The sequence below is a fragment of the Aulonocara stuartgranti genome (assembly GCF_965226115.1).
Source record: "Aulonocara stuartgranti genome assembly, chromosome: 8".
NCBI lineage: Eukaryota > Metazoa > Chordata > Actinopteri > Cichliformes > Cichlidae > Aulonocara > Aulonocara stuartgranti.
Genome location: NC_138959.1, coordinates 13,378,361 through 13,397,358, shown reverse-complemented (window position 1 = coordinate 13,397,358; position 18,998 = coordinate 13,378,361). Strand labels below are relative to the sequence as shown.

The following is an 18,998-nucleotide window of genomic DNA, read 5'->3' as shown; positions in this document are numbered from 1 at the left end:
CTCAGATGCTCATGTTTGCTAATGTCTAATAGTGTACACTGATGCCACTAGTCTGTGTTTTTACCCTCCAGGACCCTGGAACTACATTAGCAGTTCCTCTTACTCAACTTGATGTGGTCAGCTGGACTTAGCACCAACAGCCCCATTAAAACAAACAACTTTGAACAGGTTGCCTGCCGGCCAGCAGCTGCTGGTTCCTGCTGGCACTTGAGTTTGGGCTGCTCTGCCTGTCTGGCACCAGAGATGGCAGCTACAAACAGCCCAGTCTTCTACTGGGGACCAAATGGCTGAAGTGACCAGTGCTCCACAGCACAAGCTGTGGCACCTGCAGCTGAAAGTGGCAACCCAACATAAAAACTTTGAGCTGCTATTTACCATAAAATACTAATTTCTGGCGATGTGGTTAAGCCCCATCAAAGATGTAACTTGGAATGGGACAGTTGGGACAAAATCCCAGAGCATCAGATGACCCCTCATACAGAATGTACGTCTGATGTGTTACATTAAATCCTAGAAGTCCAGCTTTATTTTCCTTATGAACTGAGTGTTAAGTGCAAAAATTGGTGCAAGAAAAGGCACCTCTTGGAAAGTTGTGATTGAAAAAGGCATGTTTCCATACATTACTTGTACTTTCTGACGGTCAACAGTGCAACAGTTTATCAGAGAGTATCGGTAAATGAGCATTTTAAATTAGTTTTTAGCAAACATAGCAAGGAGAGAAAGGACAGTGACTTTGCCAAGTGCACGAAAGATGACGTAGTAGTAGTATGTGCAAGTTTTTGTAAAGTACTGAAACACTGTTACAGCTTCTATACTGTAAATATGACTACTGCCATATATATGTGTATCAGGGGCGGAGCGTGGGGGTGGCTTACGGGGCTTAAGCCCGGGTTGTTTTGTCAGAAGCCCGGGGTATTTTGGAGTGTAATTTTTTCATAGTTAGATGCCTGGCTGACAACTGTATAAAACAAAAAGTACACACAATATTCGAAGCACATAGTGCACACTGTGGGAATTTACGACTGTGCGTGAATCCCCCCCTGATATTGGTATGATCCAAGCTCAGGCACTAAGCGACTGAGCGAGGGGGCGGGGCAGCTGCTGCCCGTGAGTGCGCTGTTGGAGAGACGGAGCCAGCCATACTAAGGAGAGCTTAAGTTTGAGCAGGTACCAAAGCAAATCATTCGTACCGTACAAATAATGTAAATATGACGGTGCATCACGAAAGATTGATATCAAACTGATCACTTGACCAATATTATTTTACTTGCTCTTCAAGTGAATCAACAAATGGCGAAATGAAAAGCCGAACAAATGCTATTTTTTAGAGAGTCTTAGCTTACGTGTGTTTATTTCATATTTTCAGTTCTTACCCTCCCCGACTAATTCGGTTTCAGTTATGTACTGAAATATAAGAATGGACATTAGAGGGTTCTTTCAAAGAAAAAACTCAGGTAAATGTTATTTTATATATTATGCTTTGTATGTTGTTCAGTATATTTCTATGCAAAACAAGAGGGATTTGAGTACACAGCAGGATATTCACATTTGTAACCAGATATTTACATACACTTTAGGGAGAAAACATAAAACATTTTTACTGTACAACATCAATTTAGATTAAACTTTTGTTTTAGATAAATATTGAAATATATTTTGAATTAGTTAAATGTCAGAATAAAGAGAGACAGAGCTGTCTATTTTTTATCACTTTCATCAAATTTAGGAGTACATGTACACTAAGTTTATTGTTAATTAATAAGAAAACTCCAGACGATTCCATTCTGAGCTGAAGAAGCTTCTGATAGGTTAGTAGAGTCCATGTGAGTAAACTGGTGGCACAGCTGTGGATGCATATAAGGCAAAACACAGAGCCTGTTTCTTTGACATGGGAAAATCCAGAGATGTCAACCAAAAAACCAGGAAAAGAACTGTGGAGCTCCATAAGTGTGGCTCAGTTTGAATACAATTTGGTGCCATTTGCAATTAAAAAACACAGACAGTTTCTCTCTTTACTCTTAAAGTTAACAAATATGTTTTTATATTTATCAATCTAAAAAATAAACATTTAGTCTGATTTGATGTTACAATTAAAAAAGTGTTTGTGTTTTGATCTGAAGAGTTTGTAAATATCTGGTTTCAACTGTATATTTGATGATTGTCAGCACAAAGAGGGAGAGAGAGGAGCAGAGATTGAGATGGAGAATGAGGACAGAACAGAGATGAACAAGAGCAGGTGAGACACACATGTTAGTCAAATGGTTGCTTACTAAAAGTATCACTGTATCATAGGTACTCATGTATCTCGTACCTAGTGTTTCTTTTTAGGTTTGCTATTTTTCAAATTCTATATTTATTAAGTTCTGCAGGCTTGTTTGCACAACAAGGCTAAATAATTATATAAACTTTTCTCAATCTAAATAGTGGACTTTGGTAGAATTAAATAAATAAGTGTAGTGCAGGTCTATGATGATTTTTAGTGCTACTATCATCTAGTTCTGATTGTGGTTATGTCTTGGTTAAGTCCCAAGTAGTCCTGATTTTGAACTGTTGTAGTCCTGTTTTAATTCTGGATCAGTTCTGGGTCTGGTTGAATTGGGGTTTAGTCCCTGTGTCTTGATACAGCCCCGACTTCGTTCTGTCTTGCTGCTCAATTAAAAAACTAGTTTAAGGTGTCCTGCATGTGTGATATATATATTTCCCTATATGAAGTCATTCTTTTTTGAACAAAACTCAAAACAGAGCCTATTAATCTTTCAGTCATTTCTACACCCCCCCCCCCCCCCCCCCTCAAAAAAAAAAAAAAAAATCCCACATGCATACTACCCTTTAGGGCTAAGCCCCGGGTGTTTCAAATGTCTGGCTCCTCCTCTGATGTGTATGTGACACATCTAGAAGCTGGTCAGTTGGAAATGAGTGTTAGATGAAGAATTCTGTAAATTGTTCATTCAACAGTGTGGTTGGGTTTTTTGTTTTGTTTTTTATACAGTTTCATCCAGTCAATCTGTGAGCACCTGTGGTTAGCGGGCTCCTTTAACAAGGATTAATCTGTTTTGGGCTTGTGGTAGTTATGCTAGCTAAAGATGAAAACGAGTGTTTATAGCATAAGGTCAAATAAATATGTCTCTTCCCCCAACCTCTGACTGCAGTTATTGTCTGTAGTTCTGGTCAAAAGCTGGGATGATTATATTGGTATTGATTATTGTTATATGATATTATCTGTTCCACTTGTCTCTGTGTTACAGAGAGACAAAGACAGAATCTTAGATGGTAAACCCGAAATATCTGCCTCGGGTTCTGTCATAGAGTTGTTACACCTGTGGGCCTGATTAGATACATGTGGTAGCTATTATTACAACATCACGTATAAATGATTCATTCTACAATTGAATCACCTTTCACTCACTCTAAGTCCTTTATGATTCATGAAAGAACAAACAATTGGGACAACTGATTTAAAACCTATTTTATAGAAAGTTTACAAACTCAGCAGACTACTTTTACAAATTCTTATCTGATTAGTGAATTAATAAAGACTGTAATAGTTGGTCTTAGCATAGAAAACAGAATAGCGTCCCTTCAACAGGGATACGATTGTTGCATACATTTCTATGACATTACAACATTAATTAATGTCAGAGCACTAAACAACATTGCATCACATCACTTTCCATAATATTTACTCTAAAAATAATAAAAGACATTTATGATGTGCTATGATGTGATTTAGCAAAACTCCACTACTGCTAAAAGATTAAAACTTCTGAGCCAAATAAAACGTGTTGGATTTCCTGCCCTTTCATGATGGAGCTGTAAAAAGGATGCAAAGTTCACTGTCCTGTAGATGTTCATTTGGATCCACTACATAGATTATATGTATTATGTCTATTACTAAGTTATGTTGACATTTACTTAAAAATCCACACTATGGCTGAGACCCGGTGATTTAAGAACAGATTTAAATGAGTGGGAGGTGTGATGATAAAAGTCAACGTAACATTATAAATAGAAATCATAAAGAAATTTCTTTCCCATTCTGGCATAGCAATAAATAGCCATATTTATTAGGCTTCTTAACATATTTTTAAGCACTTGGACACTTGGGGCTGACTTTCCGGTAGTACTCTAGAAGCTACTGATAAGTCCCAGGGAGCCAATAGCATCATCTTAGAGTATCACTGTACCCTGAGAGGAGTTTAAGCACCCGAAACTTAGTCCTTTTATCTATGATCATAGTATCTGTTATCCTTTTAGCAGTGTAAACTATCTCCCCCAACAGCTCTTTACATACCAGCACTCATCAGCTTGCTTGGTTGTTGTTCCAGGATGAGGATTTAATAGAAGCCAAGAATACACACCGATCAGCCACACCATTAAAAACGAAATAATAAAACGGCTATCGGACCTGCCAGGGCGTGGATACAGGACCTCTGGGGGTGTCCTGTGGTGTCTGGCACCAGGATATTGGCAGCAGGTCCAGAGGGTTTCCAGTGGTCTCTGTGAAATGTGGGGTCAGATCTCATGGCTGCTTGGTCAGGTTGGAGTCTGGGAAGTTTGGAGGTCAGGTCAGTGGTTTGTGCACTTTGTTCCCTGAACAACTCCCAAGTACTTTTTGACGCATAGAAGGGAGCACCATCCTCATTGGCGGGAACACTGCATTATAATGAGATGTTCAACATTATCCATCTCACCTGTCAGTGGTTTTAATGTCATGGCTGATCATAAAAGCCATTTTATACTCTTAAGTTGATGCTAAATAGCTGCAAGCTGCAGTTTGAAGTTATTAGGACCTCAAATGTCCCTGAGGTTAAAAAAAAAAAAAAAAGGGCCTTCATTTTTGTGTTCTAACCAATACTCTGAAAGAGGGAAATAAATGAAGTAACTGTTGGTAACCCAGGCTATTGTATTTTCTCTTAGCCTGTATTCTCCTGATTTTTAGCTCATTTTAGCTTTCTCAATACTGAGAGTTGTTTTTCCATTTATCATTCATCACCTGCTTCACCATCTGCGTCTTCATTTTTTTCAGATCCACAAACGTACATATACAGGCTCACATATATACATCCAAACTAATAATTGGTTACATGTCCCTTCTTGGTAGACACCATCAACTTTCTGGCACAATTATAGCTGAATATTAGACGACTGTTCTTGTCACAAGTTCATTTAAATCGGCTGGTTTTCTGGCAAGGACCAATAGTCCAGAGATTTCAAAAGGGCTGAGGTGAGGGCTTTGGCAAGGTCATTCCAGAAGCTTAATGGGCAATTTCTAAACATCTGTTCAAATAATGTTATGAAAGTACAAGTTATGTGGATGTGGCACCATTTTGCTAAGTTATGAAAGAGGACACAAACTGTCACCCTCAGATGAGAGGAACGTGGTTAGGATGTTCAGAAACAATCTAGGAACCACCAAAGCTCAAGATGGTCATAAACTGGAAACTGCAGGAACACCAGCATTACTGTTCACAGTAAAATGAGTTATACTTTGCCATGGACCAAGAGGACGCTGACCAATAAAAAAAAAAGCCTCTGCTCCAAAATCGACACCTTCAAGCTCAACCGAAATTTGCAGCTGCCCACATGGACAAGCCAAATACCTTTTGGATAAAGGTTTTATGGTCAGACGAGACAAACATTGAGATGCTGTTGCCACAATGGGATGAGGTATGTTTGAATGAGTAATGCTGAGGCTTTCAAACCTGAGAAGAGTGTGCCAGTTGTCAATCATGGTGGTGGTACCATCATGCTCTGAGGCTGTTTTGCTGCCAATGACACTGGTACACTGCACAAATCTGATGGAATAATGAAGGAGGAGGACCACCAATACATTCTTCACATTTACCTAAAATCAAAAGCTAAATGGTTAAAACTTGAACACAGCTGGGTGTTTCAACAGGACAATGGGTGACACATGGGTGTATATAAACCTCTGACCACAACAACTGCATCCTGAGTAAGCAGTTAAGAATATTAATGGATGAATGTTTTATTCGTTTGACCCTGACTTGATGTGGCCACCCGGAACAACTTTGCTTGGCTAACTTATTTAAATAAAGGATAAAAAACATAATCTCAAATATTAAATACTACATTGCTGTCATGCCTGACTGTTGTTAAAGAATTCCACCTAATGACTTCTGTCACCACTCAATCAATAGACCACATATAAAAAATAGTTCCCCTGCATCCCTTTGTCTAACACTCATGCTTAGTGTCTTTGTTTTATGGCCTGAGACAGCTGCATGGAAATGACCTGTCAGGTTCATAAACTACTCCATCAAGGGACTCACTTGTAGCTGCAATGTAACGTTCTCCACATGGGTGCCTACATAAACGAGGGATCATTCATTTCAACCTGACATGTAAATGGCTCTTTACAAGTCCCTGCTTGAAGCTCTTATTTGTGACAAATCCAAAAGAGTGCTAAAAGTATACGTAAGACACAATTTTAGTATATTTGACTTATTTTTTATGGAAAATATAGTATAGTATCAGTGCTTCTGAAAGGTTAAAGGGGCTTTGTGGGGTGTTACACAGAGCCTAAAAGCTAACAGCAGCATTTGTACAAACTCCGGCCAGGTGGATCCCGAGCTGACAGACTGCTATAAAACTGGCAACCTGTTAAGCCTGTTTCCCTCAAGCTGCTCTCTCCGTCTGTATGATGTGCCGTTGTTTCACACCAGGGGTGAACATGTTTATTACTGAGCTCTGACAAATGAGGGCTTTTCAGTTAGCTTGCAGAGAACAATTTTTCATTTTGACTAATGTTTAATTTTTTTAAAAGAGTTCATCATCAGCATGTGTGTTATAACAGCGTGTTTTCCCAGTGTGTCACTGTATAGCGTGGCTATTCTCTCTATAAAGCTGCACTTAATTCCCTGCAATTATGCTGTATATCTATTACATTATAAAGGCTATGTGGTGATATGCTTTTATTCCTCGACTGTATCCTCCACATATCTGTCAATATACAGCTAAATCTATAATAATCGCATAGAACTACAAGGTGGCATAGGAATATCTTCCAGGGAACTAAGTCCCCTATTTAGACTGGCCTTTAAACATTAAGACAGAACAAATGCAACACCCCTCCAGGCAGCTAATCCTCCTGAACTTCTGGGCACTCTTTTTAGTCTGCGATCAAGGAAACTTCTTGGAATAAGCAACCTAACCGAGATGTGTTGAGAGGTGGACAAAGGCCTTTAGCTATTTTACGCAAGGCAGCTGTGAATGGGATGTTTTGGTGCATGCATATGCTCTTTAAAAATGGCATTAAACCAGACACTGATGCCAAGATGCCTTCTCTCACTGCAGCACCTGTCACTGTTCCATTACATCAAAAGCAGACGTCAGCAGACGAAGCACTTGGCCTGCAATGGAAAAATTGGACCGTGGCGGAATATGATGTTTCTAATAATCACTACATACAATATATCTGATGAGAGAATCATTTTCAGGGGTGTGTACTGTACCCTGTGAAGCCTCCAGAGCTACACAGCTTTCACATAACTTACTTCTACCATCAGACACATTTTTTCAGTCCTGACACTCAGAATAAATATTAAGTAAATGAATAACAGAGGGACTACAATTACAGTTGTGTCGCTAGGCAACCATGCTCATCCTGTGTGAATATGACTTTGAACCATTTCCACACAAAGTGCAGGTCAATTATGCTGTAATTTGTGCTGAAAAGGCCAAAAAAAAAAAAAAATTGGTAAAAACCCACATTCTGCAGAAAAGCACATGAAAAAGCATGAGCAACACAGTAAATTTTTCCAAGAGCTGGAGGTAGGAATGGGATTTTCATGAATCTGAATCCAGTTTGGAATTGGTATCAGCTGGACTGAATCAAGAGGTAATAATAAAATAAATAAGAATTAAAAACAAATGCAACCACGAACACTAAAGCGTTGGAAAGCAGCAGGATTTTCCTGTTGAATGTATTAAAATAAATTGGTAGAAATGTTCATGCAACATATGCTTAAATAGCATGGATAATGCAACATTGAGAGGCTGTCAATTATTTATTCTTGCAAACCACAGACACATCTATTATCAGAGGTCTGGTTTTTATTTGCTCAAAGAAATATGTAGTGATTTTATTTTGCTATGATAGCTCTAGTGAGCTACACTCACGGATGACTGAGCTACCATATCTTTGCATACCTTCCAGCAAACTGTAGCTTTGAGACTGAGGATGAAAGATTTAGAGAGGACTTTCTGAACGAGGAGTGAGAAACCAAATGTAACCCACACTCAGAATCCAGCTGGAGTCAGAGGGGAGCCGTTGATTGCATGCAATCTATTGATCACTGTGCTGAATCTGGATACATCAGATTACAAAACAACATTACCTCAGCTTTGGTACAATGGGGAAATTTTATGATTGGTCACCACTTTCAGCCAGTTTCCCCTTACATCTTACAACTCTGACACTGAAAGTCCATCTTCTGGTTCCAGTTTGTGCCCCAAAAGATAAAGAGAAAACTGAGATACTGAGTCAAAATAGTGGGATCAGTATTTTAATTCAGTGCTGTTGAAGTCTGTGGAAGGAAGCTGTCAACTGTTTTTTGTAAGCTGAACCTCAAAACCTAAACTCAGGAACCAGTGCAGTCTTTTCAGAATTGCATTTATATAATACTAACTGTTTAATAGAGGAATGAAACTGTTAACTGTATTGTGGTCCTTGTGTGGTAATTGCTTTGTACTATGGGCATCAAAGGTGCATTAAAGGACATGATGCTGAGGACCAGGATTTGCTTACTGTCTAGACAGACTAAAGGGAAGTTATCATGCTGATTTTCAGCTCTGTGTATTTTTTTGTAGGATTCTAATAGAGTACCTTTCAATGACTGATGGTTCAAACTGCTTATTTTACTTACATTGTCCCTTAGTTCACCTGCCTGAAGCGAGTAGTTTTAGCTCGATTACCCCTCCCTCTAAGTCAATATTTGTATTTATTTTTATATATTAAACCAATTCCCCAATCTAATCTTAACCAACTGATTTGAGACCAAGGTAGGGAGAGTAAGTTAAAAAAAAAAAAAGGTATTTTAAATTTTGTTTATGGTAAGTAGATGAAGACGAAGGATGAACTAACTGACCTCAGTATGATGGTAAAGTAAGGGATCTAATAAATTATAACTACTTGTAGTCAGTATATCAGTTTATGTCAAAGCTGAACCAATTACAAGTTGATGGGTTTGTAGCATAAACCTATTCGCTGGAACGTTGAAGGCAATATAATTACACCGCAAAGCAAGACACGAAGTAGGCAAGCTTCATGTTACTCGTGCACGGGAGAGAACCGGACAAACGCCGTTCCTTCGCTTGGCCCCAGTTGCTCTCGTCCGTTCTCCCGTATCACTGTCCTTTTATTGAGGTTACATGAATATGCATAGGTTCATTAACATATGACGTCTACATACACAAAGAGTACCGTGTGTGTGTGTGTGTGTGTGTGTGTGTGTGTGTGTGTGTGTGTGTGTGCTACTGCTGATCAAAGGGTCATAAAAGCACACAAGCAAACATCCTTGGTCAGGAAGAGGGTAGACCCCCCCTCATCCTAGATAACACAGTAAGGAAGTCTAGCAGTTCATTTATACACAAAAAGCACTTAAACTAAAACAAATGTAACTACGTTAATCCTACCATAACAATTAAACAAGGTACGAACTTTCCCATGCTCCCAGTGTGGAATGCACACCAGGCCTCTGTAGCCTGTTAAAGATCACACAACTTATCACTACACAATTGATTATACACTTCTAAGCATCTATGGTTAAATATTTCTAAGCATAAATGAGTAAATGTTTCTAAGCATAAATGACAATCAACAATACAACTCTATCACAAGTCAACTAACAAATTAGTTAAGGTTTGCGATTAGAATAAAAGTTAAAAAGGTTAATAAAATGATACATTTATCATAAAATATAACAAACCTTGACAGTGAGGTCTTTATTAAGAAAGGAGTCTAAAGATATACATGACTCACCTGGTAGACTCAAAGTTTAAATGCAGTGAAGTTACACAAACACACCACTGAAAAAACACAGTGGGCATCGCACACAAAGAAACACCAGCAAAGTGTACACACCATTTACCATATGTATGTATGTATGTATGCCATACAGACACAACTGTGTTGGCGTACATAATCCCAGAGCATGAGTGGTATGTGTCAGATCTCTGTGACAAGGTCATTTGCAAATGTTCCACTCATATAATGCAGTGATTCACTCTGTTAGGTAAGTGAGTGGGAGCTGTTAGTAGGATGCATATTTTTAGTCTCTACATTTCCCTTTAGACTCAGCTGGTACTGGGAACTTGGGACACTGATGATGAGCACGTGCATATTGCTGTACGCAACATTAAAACTGTAAAATATAATGTTCTACTGGGGACAACTATGATGTAATAAAACTGGAACGGATCTCTTATCACACTTCAACCAAAATGAAGCCATAAACTTTTTTTGTGTGGATAAAAATATAAATGTAGTATTTTGGTTGTAATATGAATTCGAAATTTAAATTTTTCCAAATTTTGGTTTCAGTTTAACTTACAGAAAAATGGTTACCTCATCATACCGTTTCCCTACTCTTGGCAGGAGATGACACGCAGTAAATTATAAGAACAGATTTAAACAGTATATATCATCTGAATAAAATCTGTTGACTTCAAAAATCATCATCAAACATTTAACTTATTATTTTTACAGGAAGATACTTACTTACTAAGACTCAGGTTAAGTGTAATTGACAGTGTTGTTCCCACCCAAATTTTGATGCAACACAAAATATTTTAGTGTACCGCATGTGAAGTCTGATTATTAACAAAATATACAAATGTTTCAAAGTTTTTTGGTTTCTAATCCTGACTGGGACCTTTCTATGTTTCTGTGTCTTCACATGTGTTGCCTGTGCATGTGGGTTCTCAGCTATGGTTCTCCCACAGTCCAAAGACATGAATTTTAGGTTAATGGGTGATTCTAAATTGGCCATAGATGTGAATGCTAATGCAACAGAACTGCGGTCTGTCCAACATAAGGTTGCACAAAAAAATAAATAAATAAATATTGGATACTTATTTAAAATTGAATTGATACCAACAGTGCTATCTTTGCCTCCACAGCTTCACACGGTACTGCTGCACATAGACAGGTACACTGCCCCTCCCCTCTCTGTTAAGCTGGGCATACACTGTGCGATTTTTGGCCCATTTTGAGGAGATTTTTCAGTTGTGCGACCGTTTTGGGGATCGGCCCAAGTTTCGCCTTAATCTATGTCGTGCATCGTGTAGTATACATGGGGTAACGAGAAGCGATTAACACTTCACGACCAGCTCCCAATCATCAATTGTATGGTCGCAAGAAAATCAAACCTGTTTGAAATCCTGTCGGCCGTCGTGAGGGTGTCAACGCAGCCTCTCACAAAGCGCACACTCAAACAGAAATGGAAGTAGAAAGATGGAGTAGCATGGAAGTGCAGCGTGTGATCTGGACACAAGCGATGGAGGCACAACTTGTAGAACTTTGGCAAGCTCGATGTGGCCTCACAAAATTATCAGTATAATAATTTTGTGAGGCCTGTATAGTGTGAGACCCTGGATCGTGACCTATGAACTTCTCACCCCTGAGATTCAATCGTACAGTTTGAGCAGGAGCTGAATAAGAAAATTGCACAGTGTATGCCCAGCTTTAGCTGAACACAGCCCCTCCCCTCACTGGCAGCTAAACACAGCCGCGCACCCACACTAGCAGCTGAACAGTAGAATAACAAACTTGCCCAAGTGTCTAAAGGACTGACACTCCACTCTTAACCCTCCTGCCATCCTTTAAAAAACTCACACCCATCACCCTAGGGACCATTCTCAGCCACGCCATAAAAAGACCATATATCCATATCTTATTCCACTTTAAATTAGCCAACCTTGTAAAACTACTTCTCCCTGAAATATTCATGTAAAGTTTTAATTATATTTTCGTTGTTTTAACCCTTCAAATCCCAGTGTTATTACATGAGCGCCCTGTGTTATAAGCCCCAAAAACCAAAAAACGAAACTAAATATTTCCACAAAAAACCAGTTGAAGTAATATGTGATTGTCATTATAAGTAGGCCTTTAGATGGACCAAAGATTGGCACCAACATACATTTTGACCTGCCATTATTTTTTTGCATTTTTTTTGCAATTTAAAAATTAAAACTTCAAGGCCCTGAGTCTTCATTGACATCCAAGAAAAGAAGAAAAAATAAAATCATATGATGATAATTTGGGGTTGAAAAATAGCATTTATAATGGAAGTCAATGGGCAGAAAATGGTCCCCAGGGTGATGGGTGTGGGGATTTCTGCTGCTCAGCCATTTTAGGCTGATTTAAGGAATTCACACTGGAATATTAACATTGACAGGTAAAAACTATCCTGTGGCAAGTTTGGTTATATTCCACTGAACACAGTGGAAATGGCAGCCATTTAACACATAGCAGTGGCACAAAAAGGTCCCAAGAAGGCAGGAAGGTTAAGAGCAATTATGAGCAGTCAGTAAAGCTCCCGTTTCAACATTTTAGTATTAAAAAGGTTATCATAAGCGTTGTAATCTGACTTGCACAAACATTATTATTAGTTATTTATATATTAGCAATTATCTGATAATCACATTAGCCATATGCTATTATTAACCCTTGTATGGTGTTCGGGTCTGTGAGACCCGTGTTCAGTTTTTTTCAAAAGAAAAATTAAACAATTAATTATTTTTTCACGTGTAAATGTGTTGTGTCTTTCCACTCACTCCACTTGATTATAACTGATTTATTTATAACATTTTATATAAAAGAAAAACGAGAAGCACATTAATTCATAAATGTGATCTAACAAAGGTAAAGGGAAAAAATTAACCATGTTTGCTGTTCATATGTCTTGTAATTGGGATGAAGTAAACATCTGTTGAGTAATTTAACATAAAATTGTTTGATAGTGTTAATTTGGAAAGCCAAAACTCTAGCGGGTCCACCAGACCCATGAACACTGGCTGAGTAACAAAAATACGAACACCACACAAGGGTTAAGGTAGTGGGCAGCAGGTAATAATGAAATCATAATGTCAGTGCAGAAGCTAAGCAGCATACACTGCCATCAGTCTTGCTCATCTGTTATGTTAGACAATGTTTAACAGTATGACATTTTTTCCCCTCACAGTCCCAGATTGAAACTGAGAGCAGTCTATCAGCACCATTTTCTGCTGCGATATCAAAATAACATTAACTACTTTTCTGGGTATCAATAGAGTGTGAAATAATAGTAATGGAATAAAGCCTGGACCAGCGTTTACACTGTCTGTTGCCCTGTGACAGCTGGTATAGGTGCTAGCCACTCCATGACCCTGAATTGGATAAGGGGAAGAAAACTGATGGATGGGTAAGTATTTATGAAGTATGAAGTATTAATGAATATAACAGCATCATTAGACGTAGTCAAACTATAAAGTCAGAGAGAATTAAATAGAAACAAATAAAAACACATGCTTCTCTAAGGCGGCTTTGCCAGATTCCCAACAAATGTACGTGTTTGGCATCGATCTTGTTCACACCTCACAGCAAGGACCACACACACATACACATGCGCCCACATGCTACTGTCTGTGGTGCGAGATTAGGTTCAGTGTTAAACAAAGAGGCAGAGCAGGTTTCTGACATGCCAGCTCTTTAATTAGACCACTGGTATCTGAGGATATACTCACTCACTCACACACACACACACACACACACGCACGCACACACACACACACACGCACACACACACACACACGCACACACACACGCACACAGACACACAAACTTGCACTCAGCCATAATTTTAGAGGACATTACACTGACTTACAGAAGGTTCACCAAAAACCAATCCAAAATGCATCTTTTACCTTATTCTAACCTTTGTTGCAAGTCTGCACAAAAACTTAATGATTGATGACGACTTCCTTCAAGGAAGGTGGGTCCCCACAGTGTAAATATAAATGTATTTATGTCCCCACAAGATAAGAATTATACACACACACACACACACGTTATGTGTTAAATGTAATCAGAGTTGTCTGTCTAGTGTTTCTCACAGTGAAACACTGCCACGAAGAGATATGAGCCAATCAGCTGTCACCTTCACTGATGTATTCAGAGGCTCCAAGTGACTAGACAGCCCGGCATGCCATCTCTTTATCCAAGTATTGCACCGCATTTGAAGACATGGCCAATTCAACTAACTATCTAAATCTTATGAATTTAAGATTTAACACATCTTAAATTCATAAGATGGTCAACAACAAAAATGTATAAACTTTAAAGCATTATCATCCACATACTGTAGTATATTAAATTTCATCTCAGCATAGCACACTGTTACGGGTTTAATAACAAAGCCAACAGATCAGGAGATATTCCTTCATGGAGAATTTAAAACACATGAGCTTTTTCCTTTAAAAAAACAAAACAAAACAAAACATGATTTTATATAAACAGAAGTAATGCTGGGCAGAAAATGTTGAAAATTGTACTTCATTTATTTTTATCAACAAAATTTTATCCCAGGCCTTGTTGCAGGGTTTGCTGTGTGTGGGTGTACTTTGTGTTGTGGTTACCTGTCTATACAGGAAATTGTAGGAAATGCAAAAGACCGGCCAGTGTTCTCCAGAGCCATTTAAATCGTACCTTTGCTTCATCTCTTTGTCACAGCATCCCCATTTGTTTTTGTTTTTTAGTTATCATAATTTGTTTCTGACATACCCTTGCCAACTCATCAATGCACCCCTTTACACCACTGATACAGACTTACAAAAATAATGTAATAAATATTTGGTAATGTATATTGAGTTGGTGGCGTGATTCTGTGATCACTGATCATTGGTCTTTGATCAATGGGGTTTGATCAGTGGTTGTTGATCAATGGTCATGACAATTTGCATATTAACCTCCTAGGACCTGGCGTCCAGCTATGTGGACATCACATTTTGGGTTATTTAGATGAGTGACAAAACATTTCTGCCACTGAAAACGCTACGTCCAGATGAACAACCCTTTGTGTGTGACTCTATTGTTTCTTGAAATCTACGAATCGGTCACATCATCCAGTATAGTGCAGTAGCATCTAGAGAACACTAAAAAAATGTTTAGATCTGGGGTCAGTACTTAATTTTCCACTGTTGAAATGTTCTCCTTGAGTGGACTCTGACTCATAAAATTTACTAAAATGTTTACGGTTAGTGAAAATAATGAGTCACTGAAACTGGGGCATAAAGGACAGGGGTATAAAAAAAAAAAGCTTCAAAGCCTCGAGATTAATATTTTTATCATTTCCATTCTGGCATTTTGAAACTGGACAGGATGAGTTACATATGTATCTGACTGAGGAACACTGCACACCATATGGTATTGGTCGCCCCAAAGCATACCTTATTTTAAGCACTTTTCTTAAAAAAAAAACAAACATAACAAAACAAAACAAAAATACAAGATTTGAAACTAACAATCAACACCACAAAATCTTCAGGGAAATAGTTATTGGGTCACACATCAACTGAGCTGTGAGGTCATTTTCTATATCGTCACAATAGGAGCTGCCCACTGCTCGTTCTTAGAAAGCATTCAGATTTACAAAGAACATAAATGACTAGGCCTACAAAAGTAGAGTCGTCAGGTTTTCAGTCTCCTCTCCTAATTCAAAGTAACTCACAAGCTGTGGCAAATCCTTGATCTTGCAGCTCTCTTTAAAAAAAATCTGTTTGGATTGAATATCTGCAATAGTCGCAGATATAGCAATGGTATCCACATTCTCTGTAAAAATGCTGCTGATATAAAAACCCTTGGATCTTTTGCACGGAGCTGTTGAAGACAAACCTTACAGGTTCCAGAGCATAACTGTGAAAAAAAGAAGAAAAGAAATAGCTGTAGTTGCTTGGAAATGTCTTTTTTTTTCCTTAGCTTTTTCTGTGCCGTAAGCCATTAAATTAAGATAATCTGGTATGGTTTTAGTATTGGATTACAAAGTGAAATTGTGGTTGTGGGTATGTGAGAAGTTATGCAATAGGTAATGTAATCAATCTCTACATTTACTGGTTACTTGTTCAGTCAGAAGGATGACACACATCCTCATCTGTAGCCAATTTAGCTTCTCAATCACCTAAATTGTGCATTATTTACCCACCAGAAAAATAAAAACACACTACTGCTGGACACTCAACATGCTCAGCCTAATCATATCACACTTCTGCCTGTTTTAACTTCCATACACGACGGATTTGATTGATGAGGTGTGGGCAACTGTCTATGCAGTGACATAGACACTATGTCAACACTTTACTAAAGAATCGTGCAAGCGAGCAGGTGTCCTTCTGTGACCTGTGAACTTTAGAAAAGTAGCTCACTGGAAAGCAAAGATCCTGTTCTCAGTATGGTAGAACAAGATTTGGAAGTCTGTTATTACTGACTTTTTGGTTATTTGATTTATAACATATCCATCATAAAAATGTAACTGTTTTAAACTTTAATAATTTTTGAATACTGCACTGTTTAAATTTTTAGCATTTTGCCAATTTTCTTAAATACGTTTACTTTGTGGGAGGGAAACAGAAGCAATGTAAATATAATCCACATCTTGGCACAAACTCTTAAAGATTTCCATAATCGGAGGGACCCAGTGCCCATGCCTATTACAACAAATCCCCGTCCTTGCACTTAATCTTCCTTCAGCCTTGACACATTCACACAAAGATCATTTGTGCTCTGTGCAAATACTGCTGAGGTAGGCCACAGCCAGGAATGACAAAATGTAATCTCTGTCGCCCAGGTGGAGTCTCTCAAACTGAAGTGCTTACCAGTACATGGCCAGGCAGTCAGTGTGTGTGTGTGCGCGTGTGTGTGTTTCCTGTAATACGGAGAAACTGTGACGGGCCAGAGAACCCAATTAGCACAGAAAAATGTATTCTTTTCCATGTGCCCTACTATATTTCACAGTTACAGTGTTTTGTCCTCAAGGTAGTACACAAGTTTATTGTATCTTTCAATACATTTACTATTAACTTAAATGTAGACTCTACATCTTTCTTCCATCACCTACAAGATATCTGCAGATCTGCCCTTTGAACAGATCTACAGGTTATAGAGGGTGTGTCATAAAGATATGACAGTAGCTGTCTTAGGCCCCAGTCGCACGAGCCATGAGGCCAGTTGCCAACCACTTGGCAACCACTGGCCAAATGACCAGTAAAGAAACAACTGTGCCTTTTGCAGCATGTTGGTTTCAGCATTAAGGCATAAATTCTACTTTCAAGGCAAATATTTTACATTTCTGTCCAGCTTTTCAAGTGTCAACACTCAGCCAGTAGTTGGCAAGTGTTTGCAGATAAGTCAGGATCTTTCATGCAAACTCCAGGCAAGTGTGCCAATCTGCTAACAAACAAAGCAATGACAATGAGGGTTTTGGTGTAGTACCATCTTTGCAACTAATTGCACATCTCCAGGCATCAAAACTGGTTGGGTTTGCACATTCCTAGTGACCACAGGTTGCCATGCTGTCCCCAACTTGGGTCTAGGCCTGTGTGACCGAGGCCTAAGCTAAGTTGAGCTTGTAAAGGGAAAACAGATCAAGGTGTTCATTGAAAAAAAGACAGTGGAGAGGAATCGGCTGTGGGTACCACTGAGTTTTTCCTTTATTCCTCTCTCCTTTTAGTCTGTTCATCTTAGATTTTAGACAGAGTTAATGTCAACACCGGTAATACTTCCAGGAAACATAATTGATAGAGTGACGATGTGTTCCTGGCCAAATATGGATAAGAGAACAAATGGGATGCTTGTTCCCAACAATAGTAATCCAGCAGATGTACATTTGTTTTATGATTTTACCAGTTAAATTCCTGATAGCGGCAAAGTGTTAAACTATTGTGAGTCATTTTCCTACTTTATTGTTGCCTTTTTGGTGCTTTCAGACCCCAAATGTATTCACTGTTTTGTGTATTATTTTGTTTTATCCATTAACGGCTTTTGGAGCTACATTTGAGTATATGGATCTGACGAAAAACTTACTAGAAATATATATGTAAAGCAAAATGTTACAGCTTAACCATATAATGCAACCCAGTGTATAAAGCATTAGTATTACTTTGTTGCAGAGATTTATCAGGTCATTTATTGCCACATCTGCATGAAAGGTTAAAAATGTTTTTGGTATGTACATAATCATGAGCGACAATAATGGATATAAAAATCTCATTGACATGTTTCGTATGCATTCAGGTATTCTATGAAAAAGCAGCAGAGGACATGGGATTAAGTTAAGGACAAAGAATGGTGCAGTGAGAGGAGAGGAGAGGAGATGTGAAACCCTAAATGGGAGGTCAAACAAACAGAGCTATTTAAATAAAAATAAGGGCAGCAGACAGTAAATGACAGAATATAATGGGAAGTAAATCATGAGTAAAAGCAGGGTAAGCCAAATGGGAAAACTGTGATGTTTGGGAACTTAGGAATAACTTTTTTTTTTTTTTTTTTTTAAATCTGGGGGAGGGACCGCTCTTCAACCAAGGGCAACAGCAATTGTGGGCATCTGTCATGGGCCATCTGGGAGAGCCCCAAGGCTACTGTAGGCACCAAAGCAAATGTGACCTGACCACGAAGGCAGAGTACAGAAAATGCAGTCGCACTGCAAACAGGGATTTTTTTTTTTTAAGTACAAAATTAGAACTTGGTAACAATCCAATGAGTCAAAACATTTGATGCAAAAATATGTTGCAGCATTCAAATCATGATGAAAATGTACCAAGTAAATTAAACAATTCATGAGGTGTTTTTAAAATACTGTTTATGGTTGTTTAGTTTCTGAGAGGAACAGCTTTCATGAAGAGAGCTGGATGTAAGACTTGATAACACACTCTTTACTTTGGACAGGGAACAGAAGAAACATGAAGTCCTTTTTATCTTATAAAGTGTGAGAATTAAAATTCTATAT

At 38.4% G+C, this 18,998-nt stretch overlaps 1 protein-coding gene and 1 long non-coding RNA gene across 2 annotated transcripts in view; one reads left to right on the top strand and one right to left on the bottom strand.

The window, feature by feature from the left end:
- The window catches only part of LOC309712950 (zinc finger protein 385B-like), an 87,765-nt gene that overhangs the window by 53,338 nt on the left and 15,429 nt on the right, over positions 1–18,998 (bottom strand). The window lies entirely within an intron of this gene.
- Positions 857–2,454, top strand: LOC309713339. The gene is made up of 3 exons (XR_014278574.1): positions 857–1,167; positions 1,367–1,454; positions 2,166–2,454. It is a non-coding gene; the product is annotated as an uncharacterized lncRNA (long non-coding RNA).